The 23,179-nt window shown below is 42.1% G+C and overlaps 3 non-coding genes across 3 annotated transcripts; all 3 read right to left on the minus strand.

The window, feature by feature from the left end:
• Positions 1–6,012: 6,012 nt before the first annotated feature.
• trnap-ugg lies at positions 6,013–6,084 on the minus strand. The gene has a single exon. It is a non-coding gene; the product is annotated as a tRNA-Pro (tRNA).
• A 15,477-nt stretch (positions 6,085–21,561) lies between these two features.
• trnap-ugg lies at positions 21,562–21,633 on the minus strand. Its single transcript has one exon. It is a non-coding gene; the product is annotated as a tRNA-Pro (tRNA).
• Positions 21,634–22,494: 861 nt separating this feature from the next.
• trnap-agg lies at positions 22,495–22,566 on the minus strand. The gene has a single exon. It is a non-coding gene; the product is annotated as a tRNA-Pro (tRNA).
• Between the last annotated feature and the right edge of the window lie 613 nt (positions 22,567–23,179).

Consider the following 23,179-nt stretch of genomic DNA (forward strand, 5'->3'; position numbering starts at 1 on the left):
AGCTCTTGCGTTTTGTAGGCTGTGTCATTGTACTCTCTGGTCCTGAGATCTTAGGTTTTGTAGGCTTTGTCGTCGTACTCTCTGGTGCTGGGACCTTAGGTTTTGTAGGCTGTGTCGTTGTACTCTCTGGTCCTGGGACCTTAGGTTTTGTAGGCTGTGTCGTCGTACTCTCTGGTCCTGGGACCTTAGGTTTTGTAGGCTGTGTCGTCGTACTCTCTGGTCCTGGGACCTTAGGTTTTGTAGGCTGTGTCGTCGTACTCTCTGGTGCTGGGACCTTAGGTTTTGTAGGCTGTGTCGTCGTACTCTCTGGTGCTGGGACCTTAGGTTTTGTAGGCTGTGTCGTCGTACTCTCTGGTGCTGGGACCTTAGGTTTTGTAGGCTGTGTCGTCGTACTCTCTGGTGCTGGGACCTTAGGTTTTGTAGGCTGTGTCGTCGTACTCTCTGGTCCTGGGACCTTAGGTTTTGTAGGCTGTGTCGTCGTACTCTCTGGTGCTGGGACCTTAGGTTTTGTAGGCTGTGTCGTCGTACTCTCTGGTGCTGGGACCTTAGGTTTTGTAGGCTGTGTCGTCGTACTCTCTGGTGCTGGGACCTTAGGTTTTGTAGGCTGTGTCGTCGTACTCTCTGGTCCTGAGATCTGAGGTTTTGTAGGCTTTGTCGTTGTACTCTCTGGTGCTGGGACCCTAGGTTTTGTAAGCTGTGTTGTTGTACTCTCTGTTCCTGGGACTTTAGGTTTTGTAGGCTGTGTCGTCGTACTCTCTGGTCCTGGGGCCTTAGGTCTTGTAGTCTGTGTCGTCATACTGTCTGGTCCTGGGACCTTAGGTTTTGTAGGCTGTGTCGCTGTACTCTCTGGTCCTGAGATCTGAGGTTTTGTAGGAATTGTCATTGTACTGTCTTGTCCTGGGACCTTAGGTTTTGTAGGCTGTGTCGTCGTACTCTCTGGTCCTGGGACCTTAGGTTTTGTAGGCTGTGTCGTCGTACTCTCTGGTCCTGGGATCTTAGGTTTTGTAGGCTTTGTCGTCGTACTCTCTTGTCCTGGGACCTTAGGTTTTGTAGGCTGTGTCGTCGTACTCTCTGGTCCTGGGACCTTAGGTTTTGTAGGCTGTGTCGTCGTACTCTCTGGTCCTGAGATCTGAGGTTTTGTAGGATTTGTCGTTGTACTCTCTGGTGCTGGGACCCTAGGTTTTGTAAGCTGTGTTGTTGTACTCTCTGTTCCTGGGACTTTAGGTTTTGTAGGCTGTGTCGTCGTACTCTCTGGTCCTGGGGCCTTAGGTCTTGTAGTCTGTGTCGTCATACTGTCTGGTCCTGGGACCTTAGGTTTTGTAGGCTGTGTCTTTGTACTGTCTGGTCCTGGGACCTTAGGTTTTGTAGGCTGTGTCGCTGTACTCTCTGGTCCTGAGATCTGAAGTTTTGTAGGACTTGTCATTGTACTGTCTTGTCCTGGGACCTTAGGTTTTGTAGGCTGTGTCGTCATACTCTCTGGTGCTGGGACCTTAGGTTTTGTAGGCTGTGTCGTCGTACTCTCTGGTGCTGGGACCTTAGGTTTTGTAGGCTGTGTCGTCATACTCTCTGGTCCCAGGAGCTTAGCTGTCGTAGGCCGTGTTGTAGTGCACTCTTGTCCCGGTTCCCGAAATGCAGCAGTACCCTTTGGCCTGGGTACACTGGGTTTGGTCTTCTCTGGAATAGGTGGGAGTACAGGCTTCCTTTCTTCTTTTGGCTCAGGGGGGACAGGAAATGCTGATGGTTCACTGGCCACATTGGATGTCGGTGCTGAAACACCTTTAGATGTTGGGCAATGTTTTATGGACATGTCAGTGGTTCCTTTACTCTCCAGCTGCCCAGGAACCCTCACTGAGGACACTCTACAAGTCTTTATGCTTTCATCACAGGAAGGTGGTGCAGGCTTCATTCCTCCTTTTACAACAAGGGGAGATGATGGTGCTATCTTCTGTGGTTGACTTGCCATACAGGGAGGTGGTCTCGGTGTTTGATGACTGGAAGATGAAGAGGGCATACAGTCTGTTTTTGAGAATTCAGGCGTAGCTGCTGTACTGGTCCTCCAGATGGAGAGATGAGATGGAACTGTTGCTTTTGCCATAGACGTCTGTGACGAAGGGATTGGAGGTTGTTGTCTTTCTGTGGTCCTGGTTGTTTCTATCATATTTCTGAAAAACTTATTCTCTGGAAAAGATATAGTTACAAAAATGTTCAAGTTGTGAGTCGTAAACAAAAATACACTTATTTCAATACAGTAGTAATTATCAGCCATGTCCTGATCTCCCTGTATTTTTTTGCCTTAACTTTTTAAGTACTCAAGTCTACCAAATACTGGGGGAATCTGTTCCATTAGATGCGTGTGAGATGGACAAGTGAAAAAAACAGCAGAAAAAATATTGTATTGATGTGAGAAGCCTAATGCTAATAATAAGGCTGTGATCAAATTGTTTTAGTTCTCAGTCAGTATTTGGTTGTGTAAATCATAATAACATGAACTTACCCCAATCCTCTTGGTTGAGGAAGGTGACCTCTTTGGCATCAGCTTCATGGTTAGCACCTCTATAGTTGACCAGCTCTGTCAAATAATCAGCCAAAAACTTTGGTGTATCAGCTGGTTGTGATAGGATTGTTGCTCTGGTAACACACTCTATCAGGCTCCTCAATCCATATGGAAATAACCCCTGGGAATCCATTTTTAACACTAGTAGTCTTACTAAATGAAACGTAAAGGCATAAAGGATAAAGGATAAAGGTATAAAGGTGCGAAGGCGACTAGACTTTACACTATGTATCTGCAGTATACAGGTCTGAGTATACCACTTGCTGTAGAATGTTTATATGATATGAAAGGAACCCAAATTATGATGTCATCTTTTGGTGACATCATCATTGTGAGTGAATTCTCCAGTAACAGACATCCATTACAGGTTCATAACCAAGAGAATAACAAACTTCCAGATGTTAACCCCAGAGGAGAAACCAGCAGTTCCCCAAGGTGAAGGACCAGCAGCACATCTGGCAACTAAATATATCTGCCTGCCACAGTCTGAGGGACTCACAACATCAAAACTACACATCTGTATGATGTTGTTTATTAAACTATTTTATTTCATTCTATGGAAATCAAACAATGGGTTGCATCAGTATGTGACACTTATTTAATATGCATATTGAATCTACAATAATTTTAATCATCTGCTCTTAGTTCAGACAATTATAGAAAACTGCTGTATTGAGGTTTTCAAATGTGGATCATTGAATGGGTGTGATATTCACTCAGTCTGTATTTTTGATAGTAAGTATGCTGATAGCTCAGTTGGATTCCTCCCTCAGTTCCTGAGTGGAAGTGGTGAGTACATACAATGTTTTAACTATTCGGTCATAATTAAAGTAAAATTGTGGAGACAAAATGGTCCAAGTATATGTCAAACCGTTTAATTCATAAAGTATCTATCTATCTATCTATGGATGCAGGTGTTATTCATTACATCCATTCCTTCTTCAGACCAATTGAGTGTTAAATGTTTGAGGTCCACACTGTCAAGCTAAGACGGCCAAAAATATGTAGCCTATTTGTTAAAAAATCAGGAAAGAAAGATCAGGAAGGAGGACAATGTGTGACAGGAAAACTAATGGCTTTTATTATCAAACTCAAACACAACTAAATCACTGAAAAAGGTAACAAAAAGCGCTGGTTTGCTAATAACTGAGAAACACTAAACAACCAGGAATCAGAGAACAAAAGAAAACAGGTAATTGGGACACCAAGCACCCTCCTTCACGGCAAAGAGAAGACACACACAAAGCGACACGCACAGCCACACAGTGATCTCGCTGACACACACTGGGCCACTGGCCTCAACTCAGCTCCTACTCTCCACTATGACTCCTGCCGCTAATTAGTAAGTGGGTGCAGCTGCGTGCAGCCCATCTCCCCCATTTTGGAGGAGAAGCGGTACCTGGAGAATGAGAGAGAGAGAGAGAGAGAGCAGTACATGGTACAACACCACTAGGGTCATAACACTACTCATTAATGCATTTGATTCCTATGCAGATATATTATGTACATAACCTGTTCTTTTCACCAGGAAAACTGATACATGTGAGAAATTCACATTGATAAGATAAACCAGCCCATAATATAATGTGGATAACCCTATTTGACACTGAAGTGTCTCTTGTGATAGCAGGAGGGTGCATTATTTGGCAGAGGTGATTTTGGGGCTGCTGAGATTTGCATGTCCTATTCTTTTAGCCAAGATGGATGTTACATGTATGAAATTCACATTGATAAGGTAAAACAGCAAAAGCAACTCTGAGAATTTTCATCTGCCCTGACAAACAACCACAAACTGAGGTGAGATGAGTTAGAAATGTAGTCTGATCAAGTTGCAATTAAATCAGCACTCAAATCAGTGTATTTGTATGGTGGCCCTAAGAGCTCAACACACTGCAACTAAAGAAAACACAAGCAAACAGAAAAAACACACAAATTCAGTAAACATCTTCACCAATTTGACAATTTGCATTGTGTTGAGCTCTCAGGGCCGCCTGAAGGTAGAGAGCTTACATTCGGTGACTGAAATTAGCTGAGGTGACACCGCGCAGACGGCTAGACGGAAAGCAGCAGAGAGGAACAAACTTACCTGTTGCTAGGGAGTTCCAGGTGAAGTAAGGTGAGGCCATCGTCTACATATGCGGTCATGTAGGTGAGCAGACGGCGGGTTCGGCCAGAGTGACATGATTTCTTAGTATGAAAATTGTATGCAGATTATGTGTGCCGAGTCGCCTTTCCTTCTCTCCCATCTCTACTCTCTCTACATGCTCGCGCGCACACTCACACACACACGCACAAACATACACTCCTCCACATATATACTGGATGTCCTTCACTACTAGACACGAGTGCTGAGGATTCAAAACAGAAGCTAATCAAGCTGGACAAGACACCAATACAAACACTCTGGTAGGTTTAATGAGAGATGTTAAAGGCAAAGTTTTGAAAACTGTTTGTCTCCCAAATGCTTCCCAAAGAACACATAGGTGGTTAGAGAACACTCACAGTGTACAAAGTCAGTGAAACATACTTGAGATTCTGTTTTATTAGAATAAGACATGACCAAAGAGCTCATAGACTTTCTCTGCACAACTGTAGATTTGCAATTGAGGGTTTTGCCAAAGAATCATTGTATTATTCCAAATCACGGCTCATACCCCTAGACCAATAAGCCACTTAAGATGGACAATATACATCAAGAGAACAATACCTTACTTAGACAGTTTCTGTTGTTTGAGGCCCAAAGAGATAAAACTCTCAAGTATCAAAGTAAAAAATTAAAAATAGACAAGGTGCTCCTTCTTCCAGGAGAGTTGCAGAGACTTGCAGAATCAAATCCAAGGCAGATTGAAGTTGTTCTGGTTATATTTCTTCCATTTCCCTGGTATGGCTCCATCAGTGTCATAATCACACTCTCTATCAGACCTTGATATGTTATGCCAAATATGTCTGGCTTGTTTGCCATATACTGAGTGAAGCGGCACCGTGCTTTGGTGGAGAACAGCTGTTCATCCACAGTGATGTTTGCTCCAGGCTTGTAACAGGCGCTAATCAGAGTCTATATGTATCTTTCCATTTCCATACCCCATAATCAAAATGCAACTCATTCACTTTACCATAAAAATGTCCTCTGTGTGATTCTAATTAGGGCAACAATAAAGGCATCACAGCTGCACAAAATGTTGACGGGCACAGTAACGTTAGCAAGGTGCCATTTAATGACTGGGTCGGCAGCAAGTGATTTGATTTTGGAGTGGGCTCTGTGCTACAACTGTTGCAAGAGAAAGCCACTCTGTCTCAATAAACGTAAGAGTTGCGTAGTTTTTAAGAGGCTAGTAGGCTGCAATTCACTACATTTCACTGCAATTCACTACATTTCATACAGTTAAAGGGCAAGACATCCAACCCCACCTTTTGTCTGACCACATTGCTCATAACCATTGCTGTAATATTCAAACAATGGGCTCGTCCGGGATTTGAACCCGGGACCTCTCGCACCCAAAGCGAGAATCATACCCCTAGACCAACGAGCCACTTACCGTTGTACTTTATCTAAAGAAAAATCTCAAATTCTGAGCTGATTTTTAAAAGACAACACAAACACTGTATAAAGAAACAGTCTTGTTGTGGTTCCTGATCATCTTTCAGATTTCTGAGTTGTTAGCATTTTCACTAAAGACAGATTTCCACTCTGCATACATCTGTTTTGTTTCTGTTTTTCTGCTTTGTTTAAATAACTATGTGAGGCCTAAAGAGAAACAGAATCAGTTAGAAAGACTCATAATGGCCAGTACAATTGAGATCATACTGTTAGAATGACATATTATATGCTAATCTGTTGGTCTAGTTTAAAGTTACTGTCCATTTTAAAACCCAAGTTAGAAACTGTTGGCTTCACATACGATGCCAGAGGGCCCAAATCAACAGGAGGGGGATCACATGAACTATTGGGACCAAGCACCATCACTTCTGTTTTTTTCTCATTGAAATTCAAAAAGTTTAAAGCCATCCAGGCTTTAATGTCATCAAGACATGCTAGAAGTGGAATCAGAGAGAAGGCATCTTTCTCTTTCAGTGGCACATATATTTGGCTGGTCTCTGTCACACAGAGGAAGTCCAGGGCGCGGGAGCTGAGGAAATCCCTCAGAATGAAAGTCTTGTTTGCCAGTGATCTGGCGTTCACCAGGCCAATCCTGGCAGGAGCCGGGGCCTGTGGTTCGGCGGATCGGGGAGCCCAGAGCAGCGTCTTCAAGCTCCGGAGATTCACCTCGCGCCGAGAAAACCAGGGAGAGCAGGGCCGGCGGGGCCCAGAATGCTTGCCAGAGCCGGAGACAGGTAGCAGGCAGGCGTCAATAGGATCCAGGAAACGACGGTGCACAGTGAAAGGAAAGGATAATCCACATCCTTTCCTGGAAAAGGACGACGATCGTGCCAGGTAGATCTTTAGTTTCACCAGCCGACCACCGTGCTTACCGCAGCGTCGGAGGCGCTTCCGCCGGGGGGCTGGACTCATGGGCCGGTACAGGTGAGTCGGGATTCCCGACAGGAACGGGGGCAACGTTTTCTGTCCACCATAATCAAATGAACCTAACTCGACATTTGATCGAATGTCCAGGAGCGATTGGCGATCATACACCAGCAGAGACTTAATTTGTGTAGTGCCGAGGATCAGAAATAAAAAACACACCAAACAAAGTTACAGCAGCACCGGCGCCATCTTGTAAAAACCGGGGTACAGCAGTATAACAAGGACAGCAGTATAACACAGTAGTAAACTTGGTACTTGTACTTGACTTAAGAAAGTTTCACTAGAGAGACTTATCCGCTCTGAACTTCTCAGACATTTAAATAACTGTTTGAGCCCCAAAGAGATAAAACTCTTTGGTATTAAAATAAAAAATACAGAATGGACAAGAAGTATGGCACTGCATTCCTCCAGTAGTTTCAGAGACCTGCAGAATAACCACCAAAGCAGACCGAAGCTATTCTGGCAGCACAATAATTTGCTAAGACACATTTTGTTTTCTCCTTTAATTTGTCATCCCTCCATAGATGCTAGTTTCTAGCATCCAAATAATACAACCAGGTTTATCTGGTAGATCTGCTTTGCAATATTTAGACATTTCTTCTAACTTTGACATGTTGTTGTAGCATTCCAAACAATGAGTCATCTGGGATTTAAACCTGGGACTTCTCACACCCTAAGCAAGAATCATACCCCTAGGGCAACAAGCTATGACAAGAAAGATCTCACACAGCAGTTGATTTACAGCGTTCATTTTCATTGACATTAATACTCATTTAAGCGTTGTCATTGTCTAAAAAAGCAGTTAGAAGAGACTCATAATGCCTTCTACAAGTCAGAGGAACAAACATGAGATTCTGTTTTCAACAACTTCAGATGGTAAATCTGCCCTGACATACTTAAGCTCTCATGTAGAGACTTACCAATTTTAACCCAAACAACGGGCTCGTCCAGGAGTTGAAACCGGGACCTCTCGCACCCAAAGCAAGAATCATACCCCTAGACCAACGAGCCACGTATGGTTGAAAAATACTGTCAACAGAGATCTCATAAACCCTGCTTATTACGCTAAACTGCTCAGATCGTGATATTCAAATAACTGTTTGAGGCCGAAAGAGAAAAAACTCTCTAGTATTAAAATAAAGAATAGAAAAGAAAAGTATGGTGCTCCGTCCCTTCACTAGAGCTCCAGAGAGTTGTAGAATCAATGACATGGCAGATTGAAGCTGTTCTGGTGGCACGTATACGAATACCTTCCTGAGACAGTTTATGTTGGTTTTTACTTTAATTTATCACTATTTTGTTGCATGGGAGCAATTCACACCAAGGCTGCAATTCACTACATTTCATACTATGAGAACAGTTAAGGGCAAGACATCCAACCCCACCTTTTGTCCGACCATGTTGCTAATGGCCATTGCTGTAATAATCCAAACAACGGGCTCGTTTGGGATTTGAACCTGGGCCCTCTTCCTCTTGCACCCTAAGTGAAAATCATAACTTTATTCCACAACTTACAGACTTCCTGTCACAGATCATGCCTAGTTTTGACAGAGGTTTGATTCTTGGGGACTTTAATATATGTGTGTCTTGATTTCTAACCTTCTCAGCCACTATGATGTTTTTCAGAAAATTGGATAAGCTGTTTACATGCACAAAACATAACCAGGATAGCACACCCAAAAACCCCAATTATAAGCAGGATACTAGTGTGCATGTAAATACACTCAATAAGTCACATGCAATTATCTTACATAAATTAACAATATTAGTAGCAGCATAATCAATTTCAACAATTGGGAATTAGCTAATTGAGATTACTAGTGTCACGAACTACTACTATGCAGGCAAAGTCACAAATTTTCAAAGATAAGACACTTAACTACAAACCAAGCATCAAGTCACGACCTGTATTCAACTGAATCAGAGCTCAAGAAAGAAAGTAAGGCAGTTCTGTATAGAGGTTGCGCCACCTGTTCTGCACAGTCTATCATTGATTTGACCATATTTTTTTAGCCCCTTTACGTTTGACATTCAAAATCAGGAATGTGTTGCTTAGCGATGCATACCCCAAGTAACACTTCTTTGTCCATTATTTACAGGTTTTGACTGGAACAATAATGGCAGGATGATTTTCAGTGATGCCATTAACAGTTTTTGCTCAAAGCTTTAACTTCCAATCTAATTTGCAGTGATCACATATTTGGTAAAATACTTGAGAATAAAGGTTGTTCCACATTGTAAAATAACGTCATATTAGGACTAATTTATATGCATGTGCATGTGTATACATGTCTGTATATTTTTTTTTCCCAAAGAAAAAATTCCTTAAAGCTGAAGAATGGATAAAAAGGAACAGGCGGCTGTTTGAAGAAGAGGTCCTGTCACCATCTGTGTTGGGATATTCCCCCGCCGACAGACAATGGGCCTCATTCACCAACCATCCTTAAGAAGAAATTCCTTCTTAAAACCCAAACTTCTTGCAAAGATTCTTACATTCACCAATGTTTTCTTTGTTGAGATTTATTCTTAGCTAAGAACAGAATTTACACACACTCAAGAGTACTCTTACACACATTTGAGTGCTGAAATGTTTGAGCCTAATAAGTGGTGATTGTGTTTTCTTCTATTCTATAGTTATATAATATTAAATTAATTAAATCATAATATTTTTTAATATTTAAATCTTTTTTTTTTTTTTTGCAGAAATGGACATTACATGTAGAAGACATGACAAATTTAATTTTCATACAGGCATACACATATTGTTCATACAATGAATGTTTAACATTATTTACATTTGAGGAAAACAAACAACAACTTTTGTTACTGTGTGAAATATTTCCTAGTTACTCAGGAGAGGTCTTCAGAGCAGTCCACTTGATATTGCCTCTGCTCTGTTACGTTTTGTTATCTGGACCCAAATGCAGACAAAACACAAACGCTGGAATGTGGAGTGAAAAGACTTTACTCCAAAAAGGCAAGGAGCACAGGAGTAAGGGACGCAAGGAAACATAAAAAATCCAAACAGATGTTCCACAGGGTAAAACAGGACGAACCGACTCAGACAAAGGGGAGCAGAGACTAAACAGACACAAGGGAGGCAAGGATGATTGAACACAGGTGATACATGTTAGGGTGGGGCAGACAATCAAATTGGAGGGAAACAGGACAAAGACAAGAAGCAAAAACATGACACACAAGGAAAGAAACTACAAAATAAAACAGGAAATGACCATGACGAAACTAATAAACTCCAAACATAATACATAAGCTCAAACATAAATTGTCCGTCACGGTAAACCGTGACATGCTCAGCTGAAAGAGGCTGAAAGAAAAGGAGAAAGAACTGTGAGAGGAGTGCAAACTCCTCAGGAAGGTGCTGGACCTGATGAAAGGTATTACACATTATATGCAATGAGGTTTTAAGTATTAAAGTATTAAATACTATGTAATTGTAAGGTTCTTTTGCACAATACAGTGCCTATTGGCTTCTGGGTCTGTAGGCAGGTTCAAGTTCCACAGTTACAAGTTAAACAGTTATTTCATTGATCATAGAGGCAAGTCAAGCAGCAGCCATAGAAAACTAAACAAACGTATTCTAGCCCACATGCTGGCTCCAACAAGTGGTAATGATTTGCGGTAGACAGCATAAGACATGATAGAGAGGGAGAAAGTAGTAGCAGTGTTAACAGTTTGACTAAGGGGAGCTAAACACATCACAATTTAAAACCTGAACAACGTATGGAGAAAACAATCATTAATTCCATAGGTGTGGTATGTTTAGTAGGATAATATTGTTTTAAACTGAACAAGTTCTGCTAGTCAACATGCATCCATGTTAGCCTGGCCATCATCCTTGCCATGTTTGTGATGGTGGGGGAAAAGGGGAAGATTTCAATTAAAGTAAAACAAAGTGCATGATTGGCATGGCTAATTTTAAAGTTAGAAATCCTCAGCATCCACCAAGGGACAACCTTCGGGAAAAATGAAGCCCATTCAGTGGTTCTTTGAATGAATACTTGAGGCTGTCTCAAAAAGGCAAGTCAATCTGCATAGACTCTCATGTTAAAATATCCAACTTTACAGCAGAAATAAACATGTTTACAGCCTGGTACAAAAACAATTTTGGTCTTTATAGCTAATTTCCTCCTTCATGACAACTATATGGGGGGTGAATTTTTATCTAACTCATCCGTTTACATTTTATTAAGGCTTACATTTATGCATAATTGAGGTTGTGCCACTTTGAGTGACAGTGTGAGCATATGCCTGTCACAAACTGGCATTCACCAAAGTCTCAGCTCCAGACACATTCCTCCTCTTTGCCCATTTTTGGATTAGCTGGGAGTTAGGAGGAGTGCCCAGATGTAGACTGATGTTGTTTGACTTTAGTTTACAATCCGATTTCTTCTAATGACCAACATGTAACCCAGTAAGAAAGTGAAACTGTGTTCAATAAAGGCCAAATTAACATATTGTTCTAATAGGTTTTCTTATTTCTGTTTCTCATTAGAGTATAATTTGGTGCAATTGTGTTGAGTTGTGTTGTTTATTATGATCTAATATGGATTTTTATGTTGTCTCTAATAACAGCATAATTAAGATGTAGCCTATGGTGTCTAATTAGGGTATAACTATGTTTGTTTATTGTCTAATAAAACAATATTATTTATAGTTTTATCTAATTTGATGAAAAAGGGCACAGTTTATTACATCGTATTAGTGTACTGTAAAATAAAGTGGGATCAGACTGAAATCCTACTACTTGTCTATAACGCATTAAATGAAGCATCCAGATCCCTCAGGTCATCTGGAAAAGGTTTACTGAGTGTTCAAAATGCTATCAGTATTGATGTCAGTGGTTACTTGGAAGAATAGACTGTGGTGTGTGTGTTACCACCCACAGCACCACTGAAGAAGGTGGTTGTGTTTATGTCTGGGGCAACATCGGGTTGTGGCCGGCGCAGATAAAACCCACAGTGAGATTCAACAAATAAAGTTTCTTAGCACATAAAATTTCTGTAGGTGAGTGTCAAAATTGTTTTATGAAATTATGCAGTATAAATGAAACTCTGTAATTCATTTTCATTCATTTTTATTGATTTTATTTGGCAATTGATTTTATATAAGGAAAGCTATGGGCTCAAATTAGTGTGATTCTGAGTATCTTAATAAATGTAAGGTCCAAAACCCAACATTCCCCCATGAGCAAGCACTTGGCAACAGCTGCAAGGAAAAACTTCCTTTTAACGAGAAGAAACCTTGAGCAGAACCAGGCTCTGGGTGGGCAGCCTCTGCCTTGACCGGTTGGGGGGGGGGGGGGGGGGGGGGGGGTGAAAGAGAGAGGGGGGGGTCAGAGTGCAGAGGGAAAGAGAACATAGCATGATGCTAATACAGTTCCTCATGCTGCCACCAGGTACCCATAATCCCAGGAAGGGGTCCCACAGGACCACACAAGAGGGGACGCCTTACCTAGACTGATAGATACCTGGTGGGCAGCATGAGGGACTATTTTAGCATCATGCTAGGTTATCTCCTTCTGCACTTTGTCTCTCTCTCTCTCTCCCTGACATGACTGCATTTATTTAGCTACTCAGAATCACAAGTTTGGCATTATCATTACATCCCATAGTGATTTATTATTCTACCTAATGGATTGGTGTGACCCACAGTCAGGATTATACCTGTAAATTCTTATACCTTATGATGTCGACAGTGTGTGCTAAATGCGGGCAAGTGTACCTAGTATGTGTAACATTCAAACCCAAGTTGTTCTTACCCTTTGCTACACAACCTTCTCCACCCCCTACTGTCCTGTTTACCACAGGCCTTCCCCTAGCCCTGTCAATCCACAGAACCCTGCTCCTCTTTGGTACCTTGTTTACATTAACCCAGTCTTTGGTACTCTCTGGTATTGGAACTTTGGGTGTTGTACACCATTTTGTGGTTGTCTCTGGTCCTGGGACCTTAGGTGTTGTAGGCTGTTTCGTGGTTATCTCTGGTCCTGGGACCTTAGGTGTTGTAGGCCGTTTCGTGGTTGTCTCTGGTCCTGGGACCTTAGGTTTCTTTGTCTGTATCACAATATTCTCTGGTCCTGTGGCTTTAGGTGTTGTAATCCGTGTCCTGGTACTCTCTGGTCGTGAGACCTTAGATTTTTTTGTCTGGGTCGCAGTAATCTCTGGTCCCAGGACATTAACTGTCTTAGGCTGTGTCATGGTACCTTCTGGTTCTTGAACCTTAGGTTTTGTAGGGTGAGTTGTGGTACTCTCTGGTCCTGTGGCCTTATGTGTTGTCGGCTGTTTCCTGGTCCTCTCTTGTGCTGGGACCTTAGGTTTTGTAGGCTGTGTCGTGGTACTCTCTGGTCCTGCGGCCTTAGGTGTTGTAATCAGTGTCCTGGTACTGTCTGGTTGTGAGACCTTGGGTTTTTTTGTCTGTGTCACAGTAATCTCTGGTCCAAAGACAATAACTGTCTTAGGCTGTGTTGTGGTACCTTCTGGTTCTGGGACCTTAGGTGTTGTCAGTCGTGTCCTGCTCCTCACAGGTCCTGGGACCTTTGGTTTTGTAGGCTCTGTTGTGCTCCTCTCTGGTCCTGGGACATGTGCTGTCATACGTCGTGTCCTGGTCCTCTCTGGTCCTGTGGCCTTAGGTGTTGTAATCCGTGTCCTGGTACTGTCTGGTCGTGAGACCTTAGGTTTTTTTGTCTGTTTCACAGTAATCTCTGGTCCAAAGACAATAACTGTCTTAGGCTGTGTCGTGGTACCTTCTGGTTCTGGGACCTTAGGTGTTGTCAGTCGTGTCCTGCTCCTCACAGGTCCTGGGACCTTCGGTTTTGTGGGCTCTGTAGTGGTGATCTCTGGTCCTGGGACATGTGCTGTCATACGTCGTGTCCTGGTCCTCTCTGGTCCTGGGACCTTAGGTTTTGTAGGCTTTGTCGTGGTACTCTCTGGTCCTGCGGTCTTAGACATTGTAATCCGTGTCCTGGTACTGTCTGGTCGTGAGACCTTAGGTTTTTTTGTCTGTTTCACAGTAATCTCTGGTCCAAAGACAATAACTGTCTTAGGCTGTCTCGTGGTACCTTCTGGTTCTGGGAACTTAGGTGTTGTCAGTCGTGTCCTGCTCCTCACAGGTCCTGGGACCTTCAGTTTTGTAGGCTCTGTAGTGGTGATCTCTGGTCCTGGGACATGTGCTGTCATACGTCGTGCCCTGGTCCTCTCTGGTCCTGGGGCCTTAGGTTTTGTAGGCTGGGTCGTCGTACTGTCTGGTCCTGGGACCTTAGGTTTTGTAGGCTGTGTCGTCATACTCTCTGGTCCTGGGACCTTAGGTTTTGTAGGCTGTGTCCTGATCCCCTCTGGTCCTGGGACCTTAGGTTTTGTAGGCTGTGTCGTCGTACTCTCTGGTCCTGGGACCGTAGATTTTGTAGGGCGTGTTGTGGTACTCTCTGGTCCCAGGAGCTTAGCTGTTGTAGGTTGTGTCGTGGTGCACTCTTGTCCCGGTTCCCGAAGATCAGTAGTGCACTTTGGCCTGGGTACACTGAGTTTGGTCTTCCGTGGAATAGATGGGAGTAAAGGCTTCCGTGCTACTATTGACTCAGGAGGGACAGGAAATGCTGATGATTTACTGACCACATTGGATTTCGGTGATGAAACACCTTTAGATGTTGGACAATGTTTTCTGGACATGTCAGTGGTTCCTTTACTCTCCAGCCGCCTAGGAACCCTCACTGAGGACACTGTACGTGTCTTTATGCTTTCATCACAGGGAATTGGTGCAGGCTTCATTCCTCTTTTTACAACAAGGGGAGTTGATGGTGCTATCTTCTGTGGTTGTCTTGCCATACGGGGAGGTTGTCTCGGTGTTTGATGACTGGAAGATGAAGAGGGCTTACAGCCTGAGAATTTAGGCCTAGCTGCTGTTCTGGTCCTCCCCTGAGATGGAACTGTTGCTTTTACCATAGACATCTGTGACAAAGGGATTGGAGGTTGTTGTCTTTCTGTGGTCCTGGTTGTTTCTATCATATTTCTGAAAAACTTTTTCTCTGGAAAAGATATAGTTACAAAAATATGTGTAAGTTGTGAGTCATAAACAAAAATACACTTATTTCAATACAGTAGTAATTTAATTTATTTAACTCTTTATTATTATCAGCCATGTCCTGATCTCTCTGTATATATATACACATATATATGTATATATATATACAGTATATATATAACTTCTAATTCAAGTACTCAAGTCTACCAAATGCTTGGGGAATGTGTTCCATCATATGTGTGTGAGATGGACAAGTGAAAAAAACAGCTGAAAAAATATTGTATTGATATGAGAAGCTAATGCTAATAATAAGGCTGTGATCAAATTGTTTTAGTTCTCTGTCAGAGTATGGTTGTGTAAATCATAATAACATAAACTTACCCCACTCCTCTTGGTTGAGGAAGGTGACCTCTTTGGCATCAGCTTCATGGTTAGCACCTCTATAGTTGACCAGCTCTGTCAAATAATCAGCCAAAAACTTTGGTGTATCAGCTGGTTGTGATAGGATTGTTGCTCTGGTAACACACTCTATCAGGCTCCTCAATCCATATGGAAATAAACCCTGGGAATCCATCTTAAACACTAATAGTCTTACTAAATAAAACGTAAAGGCATAAAGGATAAAGGATAAAGGTGTAAAGGTGCGAAGGCGATGTGTGTGTTTATCTAGACCGTACACTATTTGTTTGCAGTATGCAGTTCTGAGTATACCACTTGCTGTAGAATGTTTATATGATATGAAAGGAACCCAAATTATGATGTCATCTTTTGGTGACATCATCATTGTTAGTGAATTCGAAAGATCCAAGAGAGTTCTCTCCAGTAACAGACATCCACTACAGGGACATAACCAAGAGAATAACAAACTTCCAGCTGTTAACCTGAGGAGAAACCAGCAGTTCTCCAAGGTGAAGGACCAGCAGCACATCTGACAACTAAATATATCTGCCTGCCACAGTCTGAGGGACTTACAATATCAAACATCAAAACTACACATCTGTATGATGTTGTTTATTAAACTATTTTATTTCATTCTATGGAAATCAAACAATGGGTTGCATCAGTATGTGACACTTATTTAATATGCATATTGAATCTACAATAATTTTAATCATCTGCTCTTAGTTCAGACAATTATAGAAAACTGCTGTATTGAGGTTTTCAAATGTGGATCATTGAATGGGTGTGATATTCACTCAGTCTGTATTTTTGATAGTAAGTATGCTGATAGCTCAGTTGGATTCCTCCCTCAGTTCCTGAGTGGAAGTGGTGAGTACATACAATGTTTTAGCTATTCGGTCATAATTAAAGTAAAATTGTCAAGACAAAATGGTCCAAATATAAACTATATTGCCAAAAGTATTCACTCACCCATCCAAATAATTGAAATCAGGTGTTCCAAACACTTCCATGGTCAGAGGTGTATAAAATCAAGCACCAAGGCATGCAGAATGTTTCTACAAACATTTGTGAAAGAATGGGTCGCTCTCTGGAGCTCAGTGAATTCCAGCGTGGTACTGTGATAGGATGCCACCTGTGCAACAATTACAGTCGTTAAATTTCCTCGCTCCTAAACATTCCACAGTCAACTGTTAGTGGTATTATAACAAAGTGGAAGCGATTGGGAATGACAGCAACTCAGCCACGAAGTGGTAGGCCACGTAAAATGACGCAGCGGGGTCAGCGGATGCTAAGGCACATAGTGCGCAGAGGTTGCCAACTTTCTGCAGAGTCAATCTGGGTTTGGCAGTTGCCAGGAGAACGGTACTTGTCTGACTGCATTGTGCCAAGTGTAAAGTTTGGTGGAGGGGGGATTATGGTGTGGGGTTGTTTTTCAGGCGCTGGGCTTGGCCCCTTAGTTCCAGTGAAAGGAACTCTGAATGCTTCAGCATACCAAGAGATTTTGGACAATTCCATGCTCCCAACTTTGTGGGAACAGTTTGGGGATGGCCCCTTCCTACATGGATGAGAGAGTTTGGTGTAGATGAATTTGACTGGCCTGCACAGAGTCCTGACCTCAACCCGACAGAACACCTTTGGGGTGAATTAGAGTGGAGACTGAGAGCCAGGCCTTCTCGTCCAACATCAGTGTGTGACCTCACAAATGCGCTCCAACTCCTAAACCTTGTGGAAAGCCTTCCCAGAAGAGTTGAAGCTTTAAAGCTGCAAAGGGTGGATCGACGTCATATTAAACCCTATGGATTAAGAATGGGATGTCACTTAAGTTCATATGCGAGTCAAGGCAGGTGAGCCAATACTTTTGGCAATATAGTGGTTGTCAAACCATTTAATTCATAAAGTATCTATCTATTTATCTTTGGATGCAGGTCTTTTTCATTACATCCATTCCTTCTTCAGACCAAATGAGTGTTAAATGTTTGAAATCCACACTGTCAAGCTAAGATGGCCAAAAATATGTAGCCTACTTGTTAAAAAGATCAGAAAAGAAAGATCAGGAAGCAAGACAAGCAAGACAGGAAAACTAATGGCTTTTATTATCAAACTCAAACACACACATGCAAAGTGACACACGCACAGCCACACAGTCATCTCGCTGACACACAGTGGGCCACTGTGTACTCTCCACTATGACTCCTGCCACTAATTAGTAAGTGGGTGCAGCTGCGTGCAGCCCATCTCCCCCATTTTGGAGGAGAAGCGGTACCTGGAGAATGAGAGAGAGATAGAGAGAGAGAGCTGCACACAGTACAACACCACTAGGGTCATAACACTACTCATTAATGCATTTGATTCCTATGCAGATGCATTATGTACATAACCTGTTCTTTTCACCAGGAAAACTGTTACATATGAGAAATTCACATTGATAAGATAAACCAGCCCATAATATAATGTCGATAACAGTATTTAACACTGAATTGTCTCTTGTGAAATACAAGCAGGGGTTGCATTATTTGGCAGAGGTGATTTTGGGGCTGCTGAGATTTGCATGCCAAGATGAATGTTACATGTATGCAATTCACATTGATAAGATAAAACAGCAAAAGCAACTCTGAGAATTTTTATCTGCCCTGACAAACAATCACAAACTGAGGTGAGATGAGTTAGAAATGTAGTCTGATCAAGTTGCAATTAAATCAGCACTCAAATCAGTGTATTTGTATGGTGGCCCTAAGAGCTCAACACACTGCAACTAAAGAAAACACAAGCAAACAGAAAAAACACACAAATTCAGTAAACATCTTCACCAATTTGACAATTTGCATTGTGTTGAGCTCTCAGGGCCGCCTGAAGGTAGAGAGCTTACATTCGGTGACTGAAATTAGCTGAGGTGACACCGCGCAGACGGCTAGACGGAAAGCAGCAGAGAGGAACAAACTTACCTGTGGCTAGGGAGTTCCAGGTGAAGTAGTTGAGGCCATCGTCTACATATGTGGTCATGTAGGTTGAGCGGACAGGTTTGGCCAGAGTGATATGATTTCTTAGTATGAAAATTGTATACAGATTATGTGTGGATCACGCGCTCCTCGCCCCTCCGATCAAGCCCACCCCATCCCCTCCGCCGACACAGCCCAGCGATCTCGTTTGCCTGCAGAAGGAAGAGACTTCTTCACAGAGATGCAGATAACCATTGTTGTGTGAGTTATTGTTGTTTGAATTCTTGTTGCTTGAACTTTATTGTTTGTGCTTTTATCGAAGGACAGCTGAGTCCTTTTGTAATACTACGAGGAGTGATTGGAACTGCTGTTAATGTTAATGTTCACCACTCCAGACGAGATGTGTTCCCCCTTTCAGGACTGCTGTGTGTGCTACCACGGGTGGAAAACGAGTCACACAGTCTGTAACAAATCAGACTTTGGTGTACAACCTCCCAGCTGTACGCGCACTCTCTGTGGCCCGAGCAGCTGCCGCTCCCCTCTCACAGTGGCTCGACTCCACCGCGAGTCGCCTTTCCTCCTCTCTCATCTCTACTCTCTCTAAGCGCACACATGTACAAACATTCACTCCTCCACATATATACTGGATGTCCTTCACTACTAGACACGAGTGCTGAGGATTCAAAACAGAAGCTAATCAAGCTGGACAAGACACCAATACAAACACTCTGGTAGGTTTAATGAGAGATGTTAAAGGCAAAGTTTTAAAAACTGTTTGTCTCCCCATTGCTTTCCAAAGAACACAAAGGTGGTTAGAGAACACTCACAGTGTACAAGTCAGTGAAAGATACATGAAATTCTGTTGTGTTAGAATAAGACATGACCAAAGAGCTCATAGACTTTCTCTGCACAACTGTAGATTTGCAATTGAGGGTTTTGCCAAAGAATCATTGTATTATTCCAAATCACGGCTCATACCCCTAGACCAACGAGCCACTTAAGATGGACAATGTACATTAAGAGAAATCTCACAAACCCTGTTGATTTGCAATGTTTATTTTAATTGTAGCTATCACCACTTATTATAACAATGGTGTCCCTGCAATGCAGTAATAAAGTTGGTGCTTGTACTTAGGAATATCCATTTTATAGAACAAACCCTTCTATCAGTCTTGTTGTGGCTCCTTGTCACTCTTCAGATGTCTATAAGTTGTAGGAATTTCACTAAACATTCCCTCTGAACTTCTCAGACATTTAAATAGTTATTTTATGTCCGAAGAGATAAAACTCTTCAGTATTAGAATAAAGAATGTAGGAGAAGTATGGTGCTCCATCACTCCAGTTGAGTTCCAGAGACTTATAGAATCAACGCCAAGGTACATTGAAGCTTTACTGGTGGAACAATACCTTACTTAGACATTTTCTGTTGTTTGAGGCCCAAAGAGATAAAACTCTCCAGTATCAAAGTAAAAAATTAAAAATAGACAAGGTGCTCCTTCTTCCAGCAGAGTTGCAGAGACTTGCAGAATCAAAGCCAAGGCAGATTGAAGATGTTCTGGCAGCACAATACTGAGACATTTCATATTGGTTTTTGCTTTAATTTCTCACCTCTCTGTATATGCTATGTTGTAGCATCCAAAAAACAACCAAGCAAGGTCTGCTTTGATATATTTACGTACATTTCTTCTGACTGCAACATGTTACTGCTCCATTCCTCCAGTAGAGTTCCAGAACAGCTCTGCTATCTGCTGCTGGACTGAAAGAGGAAGCCTGGCCTTGTTGGCATTGCAAACCAGGCTGGTGTTGTTTCTTCTCTTGCAATGATGTGATGATGATGAAGGAATCTCTGCTGACACTGGCTCAGTTGTATATAAAAAGGTTTATTACAAAAAGGCACAGCATCGTTGAACAAGCATCAAAAACAGCCTGTGAGAGGACGCAAAGCCAAAAAGGATCTTCTCTCGTTTGTCCCAAACCCATACAATTTATAGGCTGAATATTCTCTTGATACATCATAGCTAAATCCTAATAGCCTATAGAAGAGCAGAACCAACATTTATGTCCATACATGGTCATTCTCTGAGTGCAGTTAGAGGATAACATAAATCTTGGCAAATTATACAAAAGTCAACATTGAACAATGTAGGGGAGAGAGGAACAAAAGAGGTACTCCCCCTCACCTGGCACCTGGCCTTCACTCCTAGAGCATCCTTCATAACATTTCCATCCTGTACTCATATCTCTGCCAAGATACCACAGTGTTTTTCAGTAGGTTCTTGGAGAAGGTCAGGGATGTGAAAAAGTTGTCCGTGGTTATATTTCTTCCATTTCCCTGGTGTGGCTCCATCAGTCTCACGATCACATTCTCTATCAGACCTTGATATGATGGTAGCATTTCATCCGTGCCCAGGTATGGGAAGCCATTCAGCATGTCTCCATGTCTGCTGCTGACCAGAGTTTTATGCCAAATATGTCTGGCTTGTTTGCCATATACTGAGTGAAGCGGCACCGTGCTTTGGTGGAGAACAGCTGTTCATCCACAGTGATGTTTGCTCCAGGCTTGTAACAGGCGCTAATCAGTGTCTACATGTATCTTTCCATTTCCATACCCCATAATCAAAACCCAACTCATTCACTTTACCATAAAAATGTCCTCTGTGTGATTCTAATTAGGGCAACAATAAAGTCATCACAGCTGCACAAAATGTTGACGGGCTAACCAACTGCAACTATTCTCTGTGCATACATAGGCTACGTAAACATAATTGAAATAAATCCAACCATCTAACCTATGGTACTACATGTGATAGTGTGGGTGACTGACATTGATAGCTTGAAGCCCACCAGCAGCAACATCCTAATCTCTGCTGCTTTTTCCAGTACATTAGCAAGGTCCCATTTAATGACTGGGTTGGCTGCAGGTGATTTGACTTTGGAGTGGACTCTGTGCTACAACTGTTACAAGAGAAGGCGAGTTGTGTAGTTTTTAAGAGGCTAGTAGGCTGCAATTCACCACATTCCATACTATGAGAACAGTTAAAGGGCAAGACATCCAACCTCACCTTTTGTCCAACCATGTTGCTAATGGCCATTGCTGTAATATTCCAAACAGCGGGCTCGTCCGGGATTTGAACCCGGGACCTCTCGCACCCAAAGCGAGAATCATACCCCTAGACCAACGAGCCACTTGCTTTTGAAATTTATCTCAAGAAAAATCTCAAATTCTGAGCTGATTTTTCAAAGACAACACAAACCGTTTACAAAGAAACAGTCTTGTTGTGGTTCCTGATCATCTTTCAGATTTCTGAGTTGTTAGCATTTTCACTAAAGACAGATTTCCACTCTGCATACATCTGTTTTGTTTCTGTTTTTCTGCTTTGTTTAAATAACTATGTGAGGCCTAAAGAGAAACAGAATCAGTTAGAAAGACTCATAATGGCCAGTACAATTGAGATCATACTGTTAGAATGACATATTATCAGAGAGCTCATAGAGTAGATATACTTCAGAACACTTTTGATCTCTGTGCATAACTTCACCTCATTGTACCATTGGAACCAATGGGCTCATGTGGGATTTGAATTATAACCTTAGACCAACGAGCCTCTTACCAGTGACTATTCATCTGAAAACAGCTTCCACAAAACCTGTTACTTCATCAAACCCATAGCAAATTAGGGGAGTCTTGTTGGGGCTCCTCGTCACATTTGATGATGACCATGTTGCTCATGGCCATTGCTGTAATATTCCAAACAAAGAACTCGTCTGGGATTTGAACCCGGGACCTCTCACACCCAAAGTGAGAATCATACCCGTAGACCAACAAGCCACTTTTTTTTTACATTTATCTCAAGAAAAATATCAAATTCTGAGCTGATTTTTAAACAACAACAACACAAACCTTTTACAAAAAAAACAGCCTTATGTAGTTCCTGATCATCTTTCAGATTTCTGAGTTGTCAGAATATCAGAGAGGTCATAGATATACTTCAGTACACTTTTGATCTGTTTCCATAACTACCCCTCATCATACCATTGCAACTAATGGGCTCGTCCGGGATTTGAACCCGGGACCTCTCGCACCCTAAGCGAGAATCATACCCCTAGACCAACGAGCCTCCCATCACATTTTCATTGCCATTTAGTTACTTGTACTTGACTTAAAGTTTCACTAAAGATACTTTTCCGCTCTGAACTACTCAGACATTTAAATAATTGTTTGAGCCCCAAAGAGATAAAACTCTTCAGTATTAAAATAAAAAATAAAGAATAGACAAGAAGTATGGCACTGCATTCCTCCAGTAATTTCAGAGACTTGCAGAATAACCACCAAGGCAGACTGAAGCTGTTCTGACAGCACAATAATTTGCTAAGACACTTTATTTTGGTTTTTCCTTTAATTTGTCACCCCTCCATAGATACTAGTTTATAGCATCCAAATAATACAATCAGGTTTATCTGCTTTGCAATATTTAGACATTTCTTCTAACTTTTGTCACGACCTGGCTCAAAGCCATGACAAAAACGAGGAGACGTACGGTTTCCATAGCAAAAGCAACATGATTTTATTACAAACAATATAAAAGTAGGAAATTGGACCATAGTCAAACACTAACTAAACTAACAAATAAATTAACTAAACCAAAACACAAGGCGCCGAGGGATCGCGGGCGCAGTCGTGCAGCCGTGCCAGGTAGGACCCATAGTCATGCAGGTCAGAGAACGTGTGAG

This window comes from Seriola dumerili, unplaced genomic scaffold, assembly GCF_002260705.1.
Source record: "Seriola dumerili isolate Sdu_G_001 unplaced genomic scaffold, Sdu_1.0 BDQW01000088.1, whole genome shotgun sequence".
Classification (NCBI taxonomy): Eukaryota; Metazoa; Chordata; class Actinopteri; order Carangiformes; family Carangidae; genus Seriola; species Seriola dumerili.